Genomic DNA, 19,554 nt, shown 5'->3' with positions numbered 1-19,554 from the left:
CGGTAACTCACATGGATGTCACCATGTACTGACTGCAATTCTCAGGGTATGCTGCTGCATTTCTAAAGACAGGAAATGTGTGAGTAATACAACACATGTAAGACTCCAAGCACTGGCCAGTCTGCAGATAGCCCTACAGGTGAGAGTTTCCTCAACCACATAACACTGTCATGACAGATATTAAATCATGTAAAACAGCCATATCCACACAAACTCTGTTAAATCAACATTACTTCAAATGTAGAACAGCAATACTTACATTCTGTTCCCATGTCTGGGACATCCCCCTCCTGTTTTTTGGCCTGTCTCCACAGTGTATGTTGTAAGAGTTATATCCAACAACCCTCTGGGATGCTGTTTGTCAAACACCAACATGAAGTCCTGCTCACAGTGAAGGAAAAGGGCCAACACCCACATGAAGTGCTTAGTTATAGGAGTGTGTTTCCATGCAATTGGCTATAGGAATGATACTACATCTGTTCCACATGCAATTAGCTACTGGGGGACTGCAATCCATGCAAAGGCCATCAGCTGATCATGAGCATCACTTACAAAACACAAGCTGCTGCCCAAGCAATGCAGGTGTACTTTTCCACATCCACCAGAGAGGGAGTGAGAGAGACAGACAGAGACAAAGTAAGAAAAGAAGGGAGTAGGAGAGTAAGAGCCAAGCATGTTTGTGCATGATACATGGGTGGAGAGTGATATCTGGGCATTATGATGGTTGCCTATATTGTGTACTAATCCATACTGTCACATGGTAATTGCACATGGCTGTACACATGTATGGCTGAGGATTGTCGACAACAATCTCTACAATGTTTGGAAAATGTTGGCCTTGTAATGTTGACAATGGGACATGTAGCTCCTCAATATAATGATGTGGCAAAACCCACACTGCAATGGACCCTGTCATTACACAATCACCCCAGCACCCACGCAGGACAATGATAACACACACACAAACACACACTTACCAGTACTGAGTTTCAGAACCCTACCTGACTATGTATTGCTATTACATTGTTATGTAGTTATTGCACGCACCAGAGAGCTTACATGTTGGAGTGCTGTCCTAAGGTATTTTTGAAGGTGAATGACATCAGCAACAGTGATAAAGGAGGGATAAAAGAAGTGTAGCACATGTAACTGTCCACAAAAAGCAGGTGTCAAGGAAGACACAACCACACCCTTTCAGGGAATCACTTACATTATCACAGTTGGTAGGGTCAAGATTAGAACTCCTACCTAACTAGTTTGTTACACTACACTATTACACAGTTATCACATGCACCATAGAGCTTATCAGGCTGATATATAGCCAGAGGATTATTTCAAGGTGACCAACATCAGCAGGGGTGCTACAGTAGATCAATGGGATGTGTAGTGAGTGTGAATGGCTTCAAAATAATTAATCTCCACACACACACACACACACACACACACACACACACACACACACACACACACACGCACACGTTTGCCAGTACTGACATGCATTGGGTTCATTGCTTCACAGGTGTGTAGTAGTTGACTGTGCCAGAAGGCTGTACAAGGCCAGGCAAAGGAAATTCCTTGGCATCAGGCCACATGACAATGGTCTCCCATGTGGCTCAGGGATGTAGTCCCTGGATTGGCCCACACAGGTGGGTATTGTATTCACCATACACTCATCTGGGTTACTATTGTGGGTGTCCAGTGCTGTTCAATGCTTGCCATGTATGTGATCAATATTTCAAAACATGGACAGTGTCTGGGTTGTGCACGTCCCACATGCATGTTCTGTGATGTGTAGAAGTGTACTTGGGGCCTCCTGGACATGTTGTGTGGACAGATTGTTATTATCTGATGTGGCATTCCTGACCTCATGTGGTGAGACCTGGCTATGGAAATGAGGTCATGCCTGCACCTACATTGACAGCATGATACATATATTCAGTGGAGTTAGTGGCATCTTTCCATACAGGGCATGTGTATAAGGCATGGTATTCTCTTTGTGGGTTACATTTGCAGACTCTACAGTGTTTGCAGGCGTCCAGTAGAGAACATAGCAAAGGACCACTGTAAGCATTTATTTGCCTATTGTAGGGATGGAACAGGGTGCCATGTCCTTTTGCTTGCTGGATAACACACAGTCAGGAGATGTTACACATCACAGTACATTCTGATGTCAGTGGCAGTGTTGTGGTCAACAGGCATGTAGTCCACTGCAATCACACCGTGGTTACTATCTGTGGGCAATATGAAGGGAACTGCCAATATAGTGGTTGTTGCCTAGCCAAGTGTGTTTGTGTATGAAATATGGTGAAGAGTGTTCTCTGAGTAATACAGGGGTTGCCTGTATTGTTCACCAATCCATAATGTCACATGTAAGGGCTATAGCTTGTCTACACAAGCCTCTCGGCTGTTTGACATCTGTTGTCCTTGTAAGGTGGACATTGTGACATATAGTAGGTCCTCAATATAATAATTTAGCAAAACCCACCCCCGAATGCATCCTGTCATTACACAATCACAGGAATCTCCACACAGGATACTGCTGACAGACACACACACACACACATACACACACACACACACACACACACACACACACACACACACACACACACACACACACACATGCCAGTAGTGAGATTCAAACCACTACCTAGCTATGTACTGCTACTACAGTGCACCACATTTATCGCATGGACCATGGAGCTTATAGGATGGATGCTGTCCCAAGGTACTTCTAAAGTCAGAAACATCACCAGCCCTTGTAAATACTGGCATTGGGTGATGTGGGTTAGAGATCCCAAAAATAATTTTACCCTAATCACACATTTATATTTGCCAGGGGTGAGGTTCAAACCTCTATCTAAAAACCTTTATGGACCATTACGTTACACATTTACCACATGCACCACTGACCTGACATGGTTTAGGCTTACAAACAGATACTTGTAAGGTGGATGATATCTGCAGGACTGCTAACGTCAGGCTCAGAGATGTGTACTGGCTGTAACTGGGGACAAAATCTTTGAGATACTCACACAAACACTTGCCACAGAGGAGATTCAAACCCATAGCTGTGTAGTTACTGCTACTACATTGTTCTGCATTTATGGCATGCACCACAGAGCTTATAGGGCTAGCCCTTTTCCAAAGGTATATTTCAAGGTAGATAACATCAGCAGGCTTGCTAAAGTAGGGGAATGGGACGTGTAGTGACTGTGAATGGCCTTAAAAGCTTTACTCTCTACACACAAAGTTTCACAGTTGCCATGTCTGGGATTAGAACTCCTACCTAACTAGCACATGACACTATAGCATTATGCAGTTATTGCATGCGCCATGGAGCTTACAGGGCTGAATTTTGTCTGAGGAGGTATTTCAAGGTGACTGACATCAGCAGGCTGTCTAAAGTAGGGAGGTGTAGTGACTGTGAATGGCCTCAAAAGCATTACTCTCTACACACACACACACACACACACACACACACACACACACACACACACACACACACACACGCACATATACACACACACAGTTTCACAGTTGCCATGTCTGGGATAAAAACTCCTACCTAACTAGTACATCACACTATATCATTATGCAGTTAGTGGACACGCCATGGAGCTTATAGGGCTAAATTTTCTCCAAGGAGGTATTTCAAGGTGCCTGACATCAGCAGGCTTGCTAAAGTAGGGCAATGGGAGGTGTACTGACTGTGAATGGCTTCAAAAGCAATACTCTTTAAACACACACACACACACACACACACACACACACACACACACACACACACACACACACACACACACAGTTTCACAGCTGCCATGTAACTAGTACATGACACTATAGCATTATGCAGTTATTGCATGCACCATGGAGCTTCTAAAGCTGAAGATTGTCCGAGGAGGTATTTCAAGCTGACTGACATCAGCAGGCTAGCTAAAGTAGTTCAATGTCAGGTGTAGTGACTGTGAATGGCCTCAAAAGCATTACTCTCTACACACACATACACAGAGTTTCACAGTTGCCATGTTTGGGATTAGAACTCCTACCTAACTAGTATGTTATACTACTGCATTACGCAGTTATAACATGCACCACAGAGCTTATAGGGCTAACCTTTGTCCAAAGGGGTATTTCAAGGTGAATGACATCAGCAGGCTTGCTAAAGTAGGGCAATGGGAGGTGTAGTGTCTGTGAATGGCCTCAAAATCATTGACCCCCTACACACACAAACAGTTTCACAGTTGCCATGTCTGGGATTAGAACTCCTACTTAACTAGTATGTTATGCTATAGCATTAGACAGTTACTGCATGCACCACAGAGGTTATAGGTATGATACTTGTCCAAAGGGGTATTTCAAGGTGACTGGCATCATCAGGATAGCTAAACTAGGGGAATGGCGAGTGCAGTGTGTGTGAATGGGCCATAAACCATTCCTCTGGAAACACAAACACAGCACTCAGCCACACACAACTTTATATTTGTCAGGACTGTGTATACAACTTCTAGATGAATAATAACTTGTACTGTCATGTTACACAGTTATCACAAGCACCACAGACACCATAGTGCTGAAGGCTACCAGAAGCAAATGTCTACAGTAATAGACATCAGCACATCATGTGATATTGGCTATTTGGATGTGTGATGGATGGGACAGGCCTCATGATGGGAAGCTCTTTGTCACTGTCTGTCTCTCTCTTCTCCACATCTCTGTATGTGTATGTTTGACCTATTATACTGTGTATTCCTATCCGATGTGTGTGCAAAGCATGACTGGTGTGCAATGTGGTGTGTGTGCACAGAAATCTGTGACTGACAGATATGCACAGTCAACTGTTGTTGTCAGACATGGGCGTCATTTTTTGTTGTGTGGGAGCATGCTCAGTATGACCTTCTGTATTGAATGTGTGAATCCATTCCAGGAAGATTGTACTCCAGTGCAGGCATTTGTGTTCTACACCTACAGCTAACAACCTGTTTCTGCAGGATATCTGTAGATAGGTTGACAATATGGAGTCACAATGGGCAAAGGATAGTGGGATACTGTAACTAATCATGTCTGTGCTGCTTGTGCTACATGGTTTTGGTGTTAGCAGACATATTCAGACATATGTACTGTTTTACACTGTGATGTATTATGTCATCAACTACTGACAGATATACTTATTTGCTCACAGTAATTTCCTGGAGAATACAAGATGAATGAAACTGTGTCCAGTATTGTGGTCTGTAGCCTACATATTCTTGCACACTCATGCCATTCTGGAGGGGGAGCTGCAGACATTTGCTGATGGGTCTGTGTAAATGGTCCAGCACCTTGGTACTGTGGTGGCTGAGGATCCCCTGCTTGTACATCTATCAACGTGACAGAATGGCCATATCCTGCTGTGGTCATACCTCTCAGCTGTATAGATTCACACAGGATACCCAGAGGCAGGGCTCATATATCCGGTCAGTTCCCCTTCACATTGTGGTTTATGAGTAGGTTTGTATCCACCCATTCCTGGGTTTGCAGGCAGGGATAGTATGGGCACACATCAGAGTTTCAGACTTCACACACTCCATGGCATCCATGCTTCTACCCCCCTCTGTTATTCTATCTTCTTCCTAACATTATGCAAGTGATATCTGATAAATATCCCTGTAGTTATCCCTTCATCCCAGTGGTATTTAGGGTTTGGTCCACAGTTCATTCAGTAGGACATGGTGGGCATGCTACTGGGATTTGTTGACATGGCCTTGCATTTGTGTTCTGTGGACTGTGTTATGTCATTATTTGGGACTCCATGAGATAACATACATTGGCAGTACGGGTGAGGCACAGGCCTTTGACATAGGACTGTAGAGAATTTGGTAGTGATGCAGACCATCTGTAGCAGGCCAGTACATTCTGTCACTCTTACAGTCCCAGGCTGCAAGCCACTGGATTCCCCTGGGGTGACAGGGTAGGTGTGCAAGGTGTTAATGGCAATAGTTTCTGTCCTTATTAATCCATTGGAGTGGATACTGGCAGGGTGCTCCTTATATCTAGGGACACACCTGCATGGGACACCTCTTCAGCATTCTGCATTCTGTAGGTATTCCCACACAGAAGTGGGGATCATATGACTTGTTATGAACTTGTGGCTGATGGTGGGGTGAACTGAATGCATGTGTGCTATGGAAGCTTCTTGCAGCTGATTCACAGATATACGTGGGACATTCTACTTATGCTGGCTTGTTTAGGGACATCAGTAGTTTCTCAGTACTTCATAACTGTGCCTTTTGTGGTCTGCCAGTGTTTGGCCACACTACATCAGTATTCCATATGACACAGACAACTAATGTGCTGCTAACCTGTATATACAAATCCAAAGGTGTGTCCATTTGACAGTAACATTTTATATACTCTGTCTAGGGTACTTCCACCTGAGTACTTTGTGTATGTCTGGGCCCACATTCATGCCATGTCCATCTTTCAGATGGTGACAGATATTACATTCAAACAATTAGTATGGAATACTGCTGGATGGGGTCTTGCTGGGATGCATTGTGTTTGGCACTGCAGTTGTCAGAACTTGGCCCTGTCATCAACATTACTGGCCATAGGCCACCAGGACACAACCTTCCATGCCTACATGCTGACAACTTCCACACAATATATAACACACAACAACCTAACACACAGAGCCCTGCATATTGTACACTTGCAACAATCTATCCTGCTAATTTGGCCAGCTCAGGTAATCTGTGTTCCACTGTTATTGTATTGTATTGTACACTCCCTATACATGGTAAAGCACAGGCTGTGTCATGTTTGGCATCCCTTTAACTGTATGTGTGAGTCAGAGAGAGGTGTCATTCCCTGGGATCCTACTGTGTCAGTGTATGTGCTATGTGTTGCCTCTTTGCCAAAGCCCAGGTAATACTGGGCACGCCTTCTTCTCCCTACAGGGGCAGGCTCAGGTTGCACCTCTTCTGAGTCAGTGTGTGCCTGTGCTGGTCTTGGCAATGGTGGGATGCTGTGTGGCCCTGCCCAGTGCTGTTCCTGCTGCAGCTGTTTCTGCAGGATCATATTGTGTAGCATGGCACATACAATAAAACTTTTGGTACATGTAGCTGGAAAGTACTGCAAGGCTCCAACGGATATGTCCAGGCACTGGAACCATGACTTGAGCATCCCAAGCACATGCTCTATTATGATTCTGCTTTGTGCGTGTGCCTCATTATGGAGTTCTTTTTCAGGTGTGTGTGCATTTCTGATGGGTGTCATCAGCCACGGCTCCAGTGCGTAACCAGAATCCCCCACTAGGTGGCCATATAGGATGTCCCCACTGGCAAATCTCTGGTACAAATGCGTCATATGCCAGATGTGGGAGTCGTGATAACTTCCAGGGCTGCCAGCATATACATTCATTATAATGCCCTGGGCATCGCACATGACCTGGCAGTTGATGGAGGGGAAGCCCTTGCAGTTTATATAGACCCTATCCTGCTCGCCGGGTGGTGCTTTGATGTGTATGTGCGTGCAGTCTATAGCACCCACTACCTCAGATTATTCTGTTATTTGGTGGAAGAGATGCATATTGCTGGTCAACACCTCACGGGTGTTGTGGAAATATATGTGCTCACCGGCATGTGCTGACATGGCATCCAGGAACTGGTGGCGTATCCTGGATGCTGATGCCTGTGAGATCTCCATGATATCCCCAGTTGGCCTTTGGAAAGTACCTGTGGCTAGTATTCTTAAGCCTACACATACCTTGGTATCCACTGGGATGGGTTCCCCACTGTTGGTTCTGTGTGTGAGGCGTGGCTGACTCAGCTCAGCAATTTCCTGTAGAAGGTTCCTGTCCACCCTATAGTGCTCCACTATCTCCAGCTCATGTAGCCCCTGTTAAGTTACCCATGTGTCTGTACACTCTTCTCCTTCTCCTCATTGTGGGTTGGTCATCAGCATTATCATCCTCACCACCCTCAGCATCTTCCACATATTGATTTATGAGAGCGACAGCAGCCACTTATCATTTTGTTGGTTTTGTTAGGTCAAATTTCCCCGTTTGTGTACACCGGTGGTGTAGAGTCTGTGGGAAAAACTAGAGTGAAAGGTGTTTGCATAGTTTATAGTAATGTGCTGTGCTGGACTGCTGCCTGTGTAATTGGCTGATTCTGATACATTTCACCTTCCAGCTAGGCTAGTTCTCCTTGATTACCTTCCTACTGCTGTTTTCCCTTCACATTGCCTTCCCGTTTAAGCCCCGAGATGTACTGTGCATACTCAGTGTGCAGATGTGAATGGCGCTGCTATTTCCTCATTTTATTTATATATTCACTTTTTGTTTAAAACCCGGTGTGCTGTGCACACACCAGTTTAGGCAATGTAAATACTGCTATCCTGCTTCAGACACACCCCCTTCCTTAGCTGTGCTTAGCTAAGGGCAAACATAGGCCACTGCACTCAAGTAAGCTTACAACAGTCATGACACTCCACCTCATCTAACTCTTAGGCTTAGACCATGGTGTTATTGCACCTACACGGTTGGGTGCAAGCTAGCATTGAGGGGAAATCTGTGATTCAGTATCATTCCCCTCATTTGCATAGAACTGACCGCTAATGCATGGTTACAAAACCTGCACTCAGCCTTCCCCCTTAGCAACCACTATTCCATGGTCTTGTTGTGTTATGCATGCCACTGACTATTATGGCAAAATGATGATTTTGATTTAAAAGCTTATTTCCAGCTTTTTTTCTTATTTTTGGGCAGATCCCATTTGCGCACTGCTGCCCTATGCTTAAACGGCCAAAATCGGCCCTTCCAAAAAGTTATTTTTTATAATTTTGAAACTAGTTTTCATGCCTATGGCCATATATTTGGCCATTGGCATGCCTAGCCCTTATTATACATGCTTTATTATGAGCTGTCATACCTCCGTTTTGTAGTTTGCAGAAATGTATTCAGCTACTGACAAACAATATATCCATGGAAGATGTAACACACTGAGTATGTGTACAGTTACATAGGTGGAATAGAAAAGGGAGAATAGACATAAAGTAGGAGGAGGACCAGCTAGGTTAAGAAAACTAATATAGACTAGATTATGCATTAGTGAGTGGAGAGCAGTAATGTTGAGGGAAGTTGAATCCCAGATTAGTTTATTGCATGTTGTAAGAGCCAGCTCTGATTCATGAGCAGGGATGATGGCTAGGGCATTGTTCAGTAATTGAAAGTCCTTTGTTCCATATGATTTTCTTTTCTTGCTTTTGTTTTCTATTGCTATGACTGAGGTTTTTTTTAATCAAATGCCTGTAAATTATGTCTGCATCAGTTCTGGTATGTATATTATTGAAAGTTGGTCTGTAGTTCTTAGGATGGCTTGCATGTTTGCTTTTAAGAATTATTATAGTTTCCTTCACTGTTAACCAGTCTGATGTTAATTTAGGATTTGCATATAAGAAATCTGATAGTTTTAGTTTGCTATTGGAGACAGTGAAAGATAATTCCTGACATAATTTGATAATGATGGTTGCATTTGTCACAGCTATCTTTGTAAGAATTTTTGACTATTTCCTTTACTATATATCAACTAATAGTGATATTTCTTATGTTAGTTGCTTTATTTTGATGTGACATTACTTATGATTCATCAAGTGGATGCAAGCCTGAAATGGCTAGAAGTATTACTCCAAGAGAGACTTCTGCTCATGTGTCCAAATCTTTGACAGACATTGAGGCAAGGTGTGCATAGACTGAGAGCTATTATGTGTAAAAGAAATATATGAAAGTGGAAAAGATCATAAGCCTTTGCAGAGAATCTTCAAAAACTCATCACATACAATACTTACAATATTATAAAGGACATTATTGGCATTACAAAATTACAAAGTGCTTTATAAACTGGTTAAAGAGTTGCTCATTCCTGATGTTTTAAGCAGAGTTTATCTGAATGTGTGTGAAGAGGATGTCTTGGAAGATCTGTAAGGTCTATGAGCTGTGACACAAATTCCATTAATGCCTGAGAAACTACGAGGATTGAAGACAATTACCAGTGAAGATCTGGAAATGCATCTTTTAATTGAAACCATGACACCAAGTCGACCAGGTAATCTGAAACACTCACATACACTGATTCAACCATATTATACCTTCAAGGAATAATTGTTTTGTATCCAGTATTTACAGTTTAAAGGTGAACGGTCATAGTTCTATATCAACTGTGATACAGGATTTTTCAGAAGATCCTTCAGTCTTTGGAATATCAAAGGGCAAAGAAGGAGCTAGAGATGTACCATATTTCCAAATGACAACAGAGACAGAACAAATGGTGCAAAACAACATTCTGTGCTGTGCACAAAGTAGAGAAACTCGAACCAGAGAAAATAAGTTTTACTTCATGACATTCTGTCTTTACCCATAGTTAGTGTTCATATTTATTTACTTACTTATTCATTTATTTATCCTTTATTAGCCAGGTTAGTCTCATTAGGTTAGTAGCATCTTCTCAGGTGAATTCAAGGGGGTATTTACACTAATAGGGGAAATTTGGCCAGGAATCTGTGAACTTCCCCTATTCATTTTGAAAGATGCCATGGGATATTTTACATCCACTTGAGCTAACAGCAACTCATGTCGTCTGAAGAACGGTAACACAGGTTAAAAATGACAAAAGGGTTGGAGGAGTGATATAAAGGAATTGGATGGATTGAAGACTGGATCTGCTGTGTAGATAACCTGAAATAGTGAAAGACTGAAGAGCTGGAATCAGGAATGGGAAAAGATATGATGGATAGTTAAAATGCTTAAGGTAGTATATGACCAGCAACAAAGGTTATTAAGTAAGTATTATCAAACTGGTTAAAGAATGAGGCTTTATCTGATACTAATAGCTGCTAGTGATGTGGACTGAAACAGCAGATAACAGGCATCTATGTATTATGCATATGCAAAGATGACAAATTTATATATATTGTGGAAGGTGAATTCTTTGATTTTTTTGAAGATAAGGCTCTTAGTTGGGAAATACATTTTATAGAGCAAAATAAAAGGGGAAAGATTAGAAGCCAAACACAGAGGGCTTTTGACTGTTGTTATTGTGGAGTTAAACATGCATATTATGATGATGGACATAAAGTGTGAGGGTGTTTTTAGTGAATGTGAATAAGGAAATGAACAGGCACTTGAAATACCACTAAGCACCTTTAGAGGAACCTAGTAACTGATAGGAATACGTACAAGAAAAGTGACTCAGTACTTGGGTCACCCAAACAGTCATAAAAATGGAGAGAAAGTGTTTATTATTGTTAGGGGAAGCAATTAACTAGATTGATGTTATGGAGTTTGGGTTTTGCTGTTGTATTTCCATTTAGGGGTGACGTGAGTTGCAACCCATTATAATTGGGTGAGTACCTGTCTTGAGAGATGAAACTACAGTTGCCATATCTCTGGGATGTACTCCTCACGACAAGTTTAGATGATGATATGTTGGAGTCATTGTGATAAAACTCTGTCCCCAGAATTCAGCAAGCTCTGCACAGAGTGCAGGAATTTTGCAAGAGCTGCTGCAGGCAATATGGCCGACGAGGGTTCCAGGAACGAGCTCCCAGGATGTGCATGAGCGCTACTACACTATTCCTGCACAGACACCACTGCTATATGCTAATTACCCCATTTGCTTGTGAAAACTATGCAAATGAGGTGAATTAGCGATCCAGGAAGCAGGCAGGCATCTGTGCAGGAATAGTGTAACCTGCCGAAATGTATTCGGCTACTAACCGAATACATTTCTGCAAATTACAAAACGGAGGTATGACAGCTGGAAAGAAAGCAGGTATTCAATGTAGTAGGCATTAAAATGGCCAAATATATGGCCATTGGCATGAGAAATAGTTGCAAAATTATGAAAAATAACTTTTTTTGGCCGATTTCGGCCATTTAAGCATAGGGCAGCAATGCGCAAACGGGATCAGCCTGAAAATAAGAAAAAAGTTGGAAATAAGCTTTTAAACCCAAATCAGCATTCTGCCATAATAGTCAATGGCATGCATAAGACAACAATACCAGGGAATAGTGGCTGATAACAGGAAAGGTTTTGTAACCATGCATTAGAATTCTGCTTTATGCAAATGAGGGGAGTGATACTGAATCACAGATTTCTCCTCAGTGTTAGCATGCACCCAAGAGTGTAGGTGCAGCAACACCATGGTATTAGCTTAAGAGGTGGATGACCTCATAAGGGGCAGTGTCATGCATGGTGTAAGCTCATTGGAGCTCTGTGGCCTGTGATTGCCATTAGCTAAGCACAGCTAAGGAAGGGGGTGTGTCTGAGACTGCCTAGCAGTGTTTACATTGCCTAAACAGGTGTGTGCGCTGTGTGGGGCTGACTGTCAGTATATGGTGACCTGCATTACAGTGTCATAATTGATATCCTTCTGAACATGTATGCTAACACACAACCTGTTCCTGTAGCTACATTCTACATTTATAAATGCAGGATGTACATTGTGTCCCTAGTGTTGATCCATTGCCCTCCCATTTTGCAGCCTTTGTCAAGGCTCCTGAACGTAGGGGTGGGGAGGTATGGTGCTGGGTATGACTGCCATACATGTTATGCACATATATATATATATATATATATATATGCATATTTATGTATAGATATATATGTACCTAGATATATATTAATATATATATGTAAATATTATGTTAATATATATATTTATCTTTATATATATATATATATATATATATATATATATATATATCTATATTTTTTTTTTTTTTTTTTAAATATGCCTATTTATATATTAGTATATTTCTTGTTTGATATCTATGCAATATATTATTTTATTATATATGTACATATTTTATATGTCTATTTTGTATGTACAGCTACATATGTCTGATGTATACACTTTTTATATGCATCTATCACCATACACATCTGTATTTGTATATTTATATATTATAAATAGTACGCTGTACTTGTATTGAATAATATATTAAAAAAAAACATTCAGTAGTACAACTGTGATGGAGCAGTGGAGCATTGCTTTGACTACAGTGTACAGAGTCCTGGGCTCAAGACTGGGCAAGGCTGATTACTTTGCTGCTGGGTAGAACAAGGGCTCTTGGATACAGAGTGATTAAGGCACTTTTAAGTGGGTTAGCATGGGTTTGTGTGGTGGTAAGCAATGATAACTTCTGGTTAAATATGCTTACAGACAGCTAGCCATAAAAGTGCTTAATCTGTGTAGGCATTGCTTAACACTGCACAAACAGGCTTAATCCTGCTTACTACTGCTTAAAAGTGCTTATTCCTGCTTACCCCATGCTAATTTCTTTAAAAGAAAAGAAAAAAGGGTTGATAGGAAAGTGGTGAAAAAGGGGGCATGCAGAGGAAAAGACAATAGGGAAAGTAGCTAGGGATGTGCAGGATGGGTGTAGGGAAGGTCCATAGCTGCCCATTTCTTCTACAGCAACAGCTGTGCATATATACTGAATTTGGAGGTATATTTGGACACTCAAACCCCTGAAAGAGGGGTGGGGACAACAATAATATGCTGTGAAGCCAATTAGACCATATTACATGTGTCCAGTGGTCATGTGTGCAAAATGGACAGCTATGTTTGGGGCGACATATATTGGGGAACAGATTGCTCTTTTTTTTTAAGGTGAGTTGGGATGTTGGGGAAGGATAGTAGGTATATTTGGAGAGATAGGTTGGGGAAGAAGACAGACAAGACAAACAAGACAGCATACAGGGGAGGTATATGACACATGTGGGGGGTAAACACCTTGGACGGGGAGGGGTGTTTGGAAATCGGAAGCCCAGGCTCAAATTCTAAACCTACCACCCTAGAAAACAAAAATGGGAAGAAACTAAGGGTAATGCTGCCCAATGCCAGAAGTCTAAATCTCAAAATGCATGCACTCGAGGCCCTTCTCAGTATGGAGAACATCAATGTCTGTGCTGTGACTGAAACCTGGTTCAAGGCTCCTGAGAGCACCCCGGCACTATCAGGTTTTACCTCATATCATGCGTTCTGGCCCCAAAACCCGGACCACACCACAAAAGGAGGGGGTGTATCCATATTCATCAAGGATACCCACACCTCCAGGTTGGTGGCAACGCACAAAGCATCGGAAACCATCCAGGTGCAATTAACCATTGGCAAAACTGCTCTACAATTTGTAGCATGCTACAGGCCACCCTCTCAAACTCAGGAACCCCACACAGCATTCCTGAAGACACTGGAGGGTATAAAAGTATCTCCAAACACCATTATATTGGGTGACTTCAACTACCCGAATATAGACTGGGAACATTACTCAAGCCCAAACTTTCTAGCCCAAAGGTTCCTGGAGTTCATAAATTCAAATGCCATGGAACAACTAGTCACCATTCCCACAAGAGGAGAAAATATACTAGATCTCATCATCACAAACATGGGGACAAAATGCTCCACACCGGAAGTATATCCCTCATTGGTGAGATCAGATCATAAACTAATCTCACTGGATATCCACATCCCGTCCCCACCCCAAACAAAAAAGACCACAGTGAAGAACTTCTCTAAAGCAAACTTCACACTACTCAAGACTGGTGTGGTATCCTTCAAGGCCCCCGAGCCAGTGGAAACCACAACCCAAGCTGCAGAAGCCTTTACAAATGCCTTCTACGAACACCTCCAGGACTGCATGGATCAGGCAATCCCTAATAAAACCAAGACTCTTTCCACCAAGGGCAAACGTCCAGTCTGGTGGACCCCAGCCATAAACAAACTTTACAATAAGAGGAGAAAGCTGTTGCATGATAGAGCAAAATCCATAAAAGAGAAGACACCTTTGATCATTATTAGTAAAAAAATATGAGCACTCATAAAATCATCCAAGGCCAACTTTGAGAGAAAAATTGCCATAGATTCAAAAGACAATCATAAGGCCTTCTTCAGCTATGTTAGAAACCTGGGTGGAAACTCCCAGATATGCTCAGAATTAGTCCAAAATGATACAAAAATCACTGAACCCACAGACATTGCCAACATACTGGCAGACAGGTTCAGTGCAAACTTCACCCCTCTCCCCCAAAGGAGAGATAACTATCCCAGCGGAGTGCAGCCTCCCAGACATCTCCAATGCGCAGGTGAAAGCTGCTCTCTCTAAAGCTAAAAACACAGCATCAATGGGACCGGATGGTGTCCCCGGCTGTGTGCTACATGAACTCAATGAGGAACTAAACCCGCACATAAGGCAGCTGTTTAATCTTAGCCTTACCACAGGATACGTGCCCAAGGAGTGGCATATGGCAACTGTGGTCCCACTCCACAAAGGCGGTGCCTCTATGGACCCTGGTAATTACCACCCCATAAGCTTAACAAGCCTGGTCTGCAAAGCTATGGAGAGGATCATAATGGAACTCATAAACAAAGACATAGGGGACTTGCAGACATTGGACCCGACCCAGTTTGGCTTTGTCAAGGGCAGATCATGCCTTTTGAACTTGGTCGACTTCTTCGAAACAGTCACCAAGGCCATTGATGAGGGAAAGGCAGTCCATACAGCCTACCTTGACCTTGCAAAAGCTTTCGACACAATACCCCACTCGGGTATTATAGAGAAACTTACCAGCTTAAATGTAAACCCATATGTCACAAGATGGGTTGCAAACTGGCTAAAGGACAGAACCCACAGGGTTAGAGTAGCTGGCGCCATGTCAGACTCCAAGCGGGTCACAAGTGGTGTCCCACAGGGCTCAGTCCTTGGCCCCCTGTTGTTCGGCATCTACTTCTCAGAAGTACAGGCTAACATAGGAGGACTATGGCTGACAAAGTTTGCAGATGACTGCAAACTGAGAGCCATAGTGGAAAGTACATCGGACACAGATATCCTTCAGAGGGGTCTCACAGAAACTGATAGCTGGTGCCAGAGCCATGGCCTGAAGTTAAATGCCAAAAAATGTATAGTCATACCCTTCGGGAAAAACAAGGTAACCCCAAGCTAACATATAGGTGGCAATCCACTAAGCACAGAAGAGGTTATCAGGGACCTGGGGACCCAGGTTGACAGTGGCCTTTCTTTTGACACTCACATTGCTAAAGTGGTTAGAAAAACCTTCTACATTGCCCACCTGATCATGAAGGGATTCGCATCCAGATCAAGTGAGGTCATTGTTCCCCTGTACTCTTCACTTATCAGACCAATGATCGAGTACAATGCCCAATTTGGGATGTATCTCTCCCGACACCTGCAGCAATTGGAGAGACCCCAAAAGTTCCTCACCAAAAGGATAAAGGGACTCCAAAATCTGTCATATGCTGCCAGACTGAAGAAACTCCAGCTCTATTCAGTCGCATACCATCTGCTCAGAGGTGACCTGTGCCTGACATACAAGGCCATGTCCAACCTGGAATTAATGGACATGCTCCACCTCAAAAAATCCAAATCTACCAGATCCACTAGAGCAAGCGACTTAAACCTTAGCACGGATATAAATAGGACATGCTGGAGGGATAGATTTGTCACCCAGAGACTCCCTATGTTGTGGAATAAAATCCCGGTCCATGTGAGGCAGAGCACCTTGCTGGCTCTCTTCAAGAAAAATCTTGACCGGTGGATGGGAGATCGTAGGTTTACCCCGGGAATCATCTCTGTGTCACTGCTGGACAGAGGCACAACAAACTAATGGGCACAGAATTTTTTAACATAAGGGGTGGCGTAAGGCACAAAAACTCTGGGCTAGGCTTATAAATGTCTTAGGGCAGATAGCCTAGTATAAACCTATGAACCTATGAACCTATGAGGCCCCAAATGGAAACAGTGGAACTGGGGTCCCCACCCATGGGCAGTCAACACTGCACCTTCATGTCCCCAAATGTGGTTGTGCTGGGGCTGAGCAGGTGGGGCAGGCTGACCCTCTAATTGTGCCATGCAGCCCTCAAGCTGGTGTAGCAGATCTCCAAACTCCCTTCGGAGACACTATACACCAATTCCTGGACCTGACTTCAGGTGACAATATCTTGTCCGCACCCACTCCCGGGGAGGGACGAGCCCCATCCCCGAGGCGGTTCCACCCGAAGGTGGTGCAGGACCAGCAGATGAGGAGGTTCTGGGGTGGGTTCCACATGTACTGGAGCCCGGTGCCATGACCAGATGAGGTGCAAGACGCGGGTTCACTGGAACCGGTCTTCCCAAATGTGCTATGTTGTTGCAGTTTTAGAACATATGTGGGTTAGTAATAGTCAACACAATCCAGGATTAGTTATAACAGCATGCATATATATTTCCATTAACCCAAAACACCAGATTTGGTGCAGTTGCATAGCAAACAGAACACATGCATATATGGAACCACAGTGGCCATTACAACAGCATGCAGGTGACATTGTTAGCAACAGGCCACCAATGATAGTATTTCAACATGGAACATTAATAGTTACACATTTCAATATTTGCTGAACAATAGGACATATGTCCCAACCATAGATTTGGTGTAAACATACCCATTGATTTGTGTGTTTAGATTATTGTTGCAGATATGGTGGGGTGAGAGAGAGAGATGACAATTAGCAACTTATATATCCTTACAGTACTCACAACTTTAATGATCATTGCTCTAATCATTACTCTACAGATATTATTACAATACCCTATGGCCTTGATTTGGGCAGTAGTATGTTTGTACACAGTGTATAATTCAACTGTCTTATAGCTAACTTCTACTTCTCTTACCTGGTCGACCTGTGGAGGGAATGTTTATTAACACTATCTGACTGTTTCTACACATATTCCAGATTCCTAGTTGTAATTATGCACATACCTCTCAAGTCTCTTAATGCACAACATCTGGTCAAAGCTTGACAACATGGGGGTACAAATAGGACATATTTTGAATATTGTTCTTATAAACTTTTAGACAGTTGCTAGAGTAACAGGATTTGTTTTAATATACATTTACTGAAGGATTTAAAGTCTGACACTCAAATGTATGTCATTATTTGGTGACTACAATCCTGAGATCATCCCACTGATTTGCCAGGAAAAATGAGGAACAGGCCAAAAATATGAGCCAAATATCTGGACATTCTGGGAAAATCTGTACAGTTGAGAGGTATGATTATGCATACAGCTTACTACCACTCCCAGGATTTGAACCATGGCTGTGTCTGCTAAAAATACAACAATTTAAGTTTCATCAGAGTGTGCTACTTGGATATTGCTGTCTATGCCTTTAGTGTTTTCTGTCTAAGTCTCTCTTGGTTGTACAATCTGACCTTGTACTTACAACAGTGTTATGCAGACATTCCTAGACATCTTTTATGTAGCACAGTGTGGGTAACAGTGGTTAACACAACATTACATTTCAGAGAATGCAACACTAAATGCCATACAATGCCAGACTAAACACAACCAGTCCAGGATTTAGAACATTATTGCCAGACAATTACAGTTTTATTGAAATATCACCTATATGTGACTATTACTGTCATATTGTCTTGTTTATTCAGTACAACCCATACACAGTTTTTATACTGCCAGGTGACTTTCTACTATTTTATATTTATTTGGTATGACTACTACAAGCAGGATTGTTACTCACCGACCTCATGACACAGCCTTTGCAACCCACTGGCATGGGCTTCCTGATTCACAGCCCGCTCAGCTGCAGCTGTAAAGGGAATGGAGAAATATTTAGCTATACCTATCCATCACATACACAGGCTGGACTTTGGTAAACAGTTATTGATATGAATGCTTACACACAGCTGGGACATCACCCCTCTGACTTGCTTCTTGGACCCACTCATCCAAGAGCTCCCTCTTTCTCTGCTTCAAGTCAGCATAGTGGTGTCGGACCTGCTCAATAGTCTGAGGGATACCAGTGGCACTGGTGAGGTCATTGGCAGGAAGGTTCCAGGCTTCCGCTTTATATTGGGAGCCCTGGTACTGGCCCTGCAGCAGTCTCTCATCATGGTTATTTACCAGGAGTCCTAACATGACCTTGGACTCCTGTATGACCCAGCGCTGTGCCTGGAAGCACATGCCCTCATCAACTCCTGCCATACTGCCTACAGTGGGAAGCTGCAACCAGTTATCAGCTGTATTCTCACCTGCAGGGTTTAAATATGTGCGATTTTCCACCCTTTGCCATGATTGGACAGTTTTGAATATGCTGAGCTAAGCTAAGCTACGGGCAAATCTGCTTAGCTAAAGTTGGCAGTGCTTAAAGGGGCAGGCTCAGCATTGCTTACCAATGGGCAAAGCCACTTAGCTGGGCTATTCATTGCTTAGTATTCATATGTACACAATGCTTATACCCAGTCAGCAAAGTTGTGCAATGCTTAGCATTGCTTATTTTTTATTTTATAAACTGTCTGTTGTATGGGATTAATTCATCATTCATTACATATTATAAATTTGCTTACTGTCCCTGACATCCCTCAATGTGCTTTCATTACATTTATTCATGTGCGACTATACTGTATGGGGTACTTGTGTTTATATGGGGGTTTCACATCTTTATTAAACTGACACCTCACATCTGGACCTACTACAGTACTCTGGTTAACAAATAT

This window comes from Protopterus annectens, chromosome 3.part1, assembly GCF_019279795.1.
Source record: "Protopterus annectens isolate FY-2018-M chromosome 3.part1, PAN1.0, whole genome shotgun sequence".
In the NCBI taxonomy this organism is placed as follows: Eukaryota; Metazoa; Chordata; order Ceratodontiformes; family Protopteridae; genus Protopterus; species Protopterus annectens.
Note: the sequence above shows the minus strand (reverse complement) of the source record.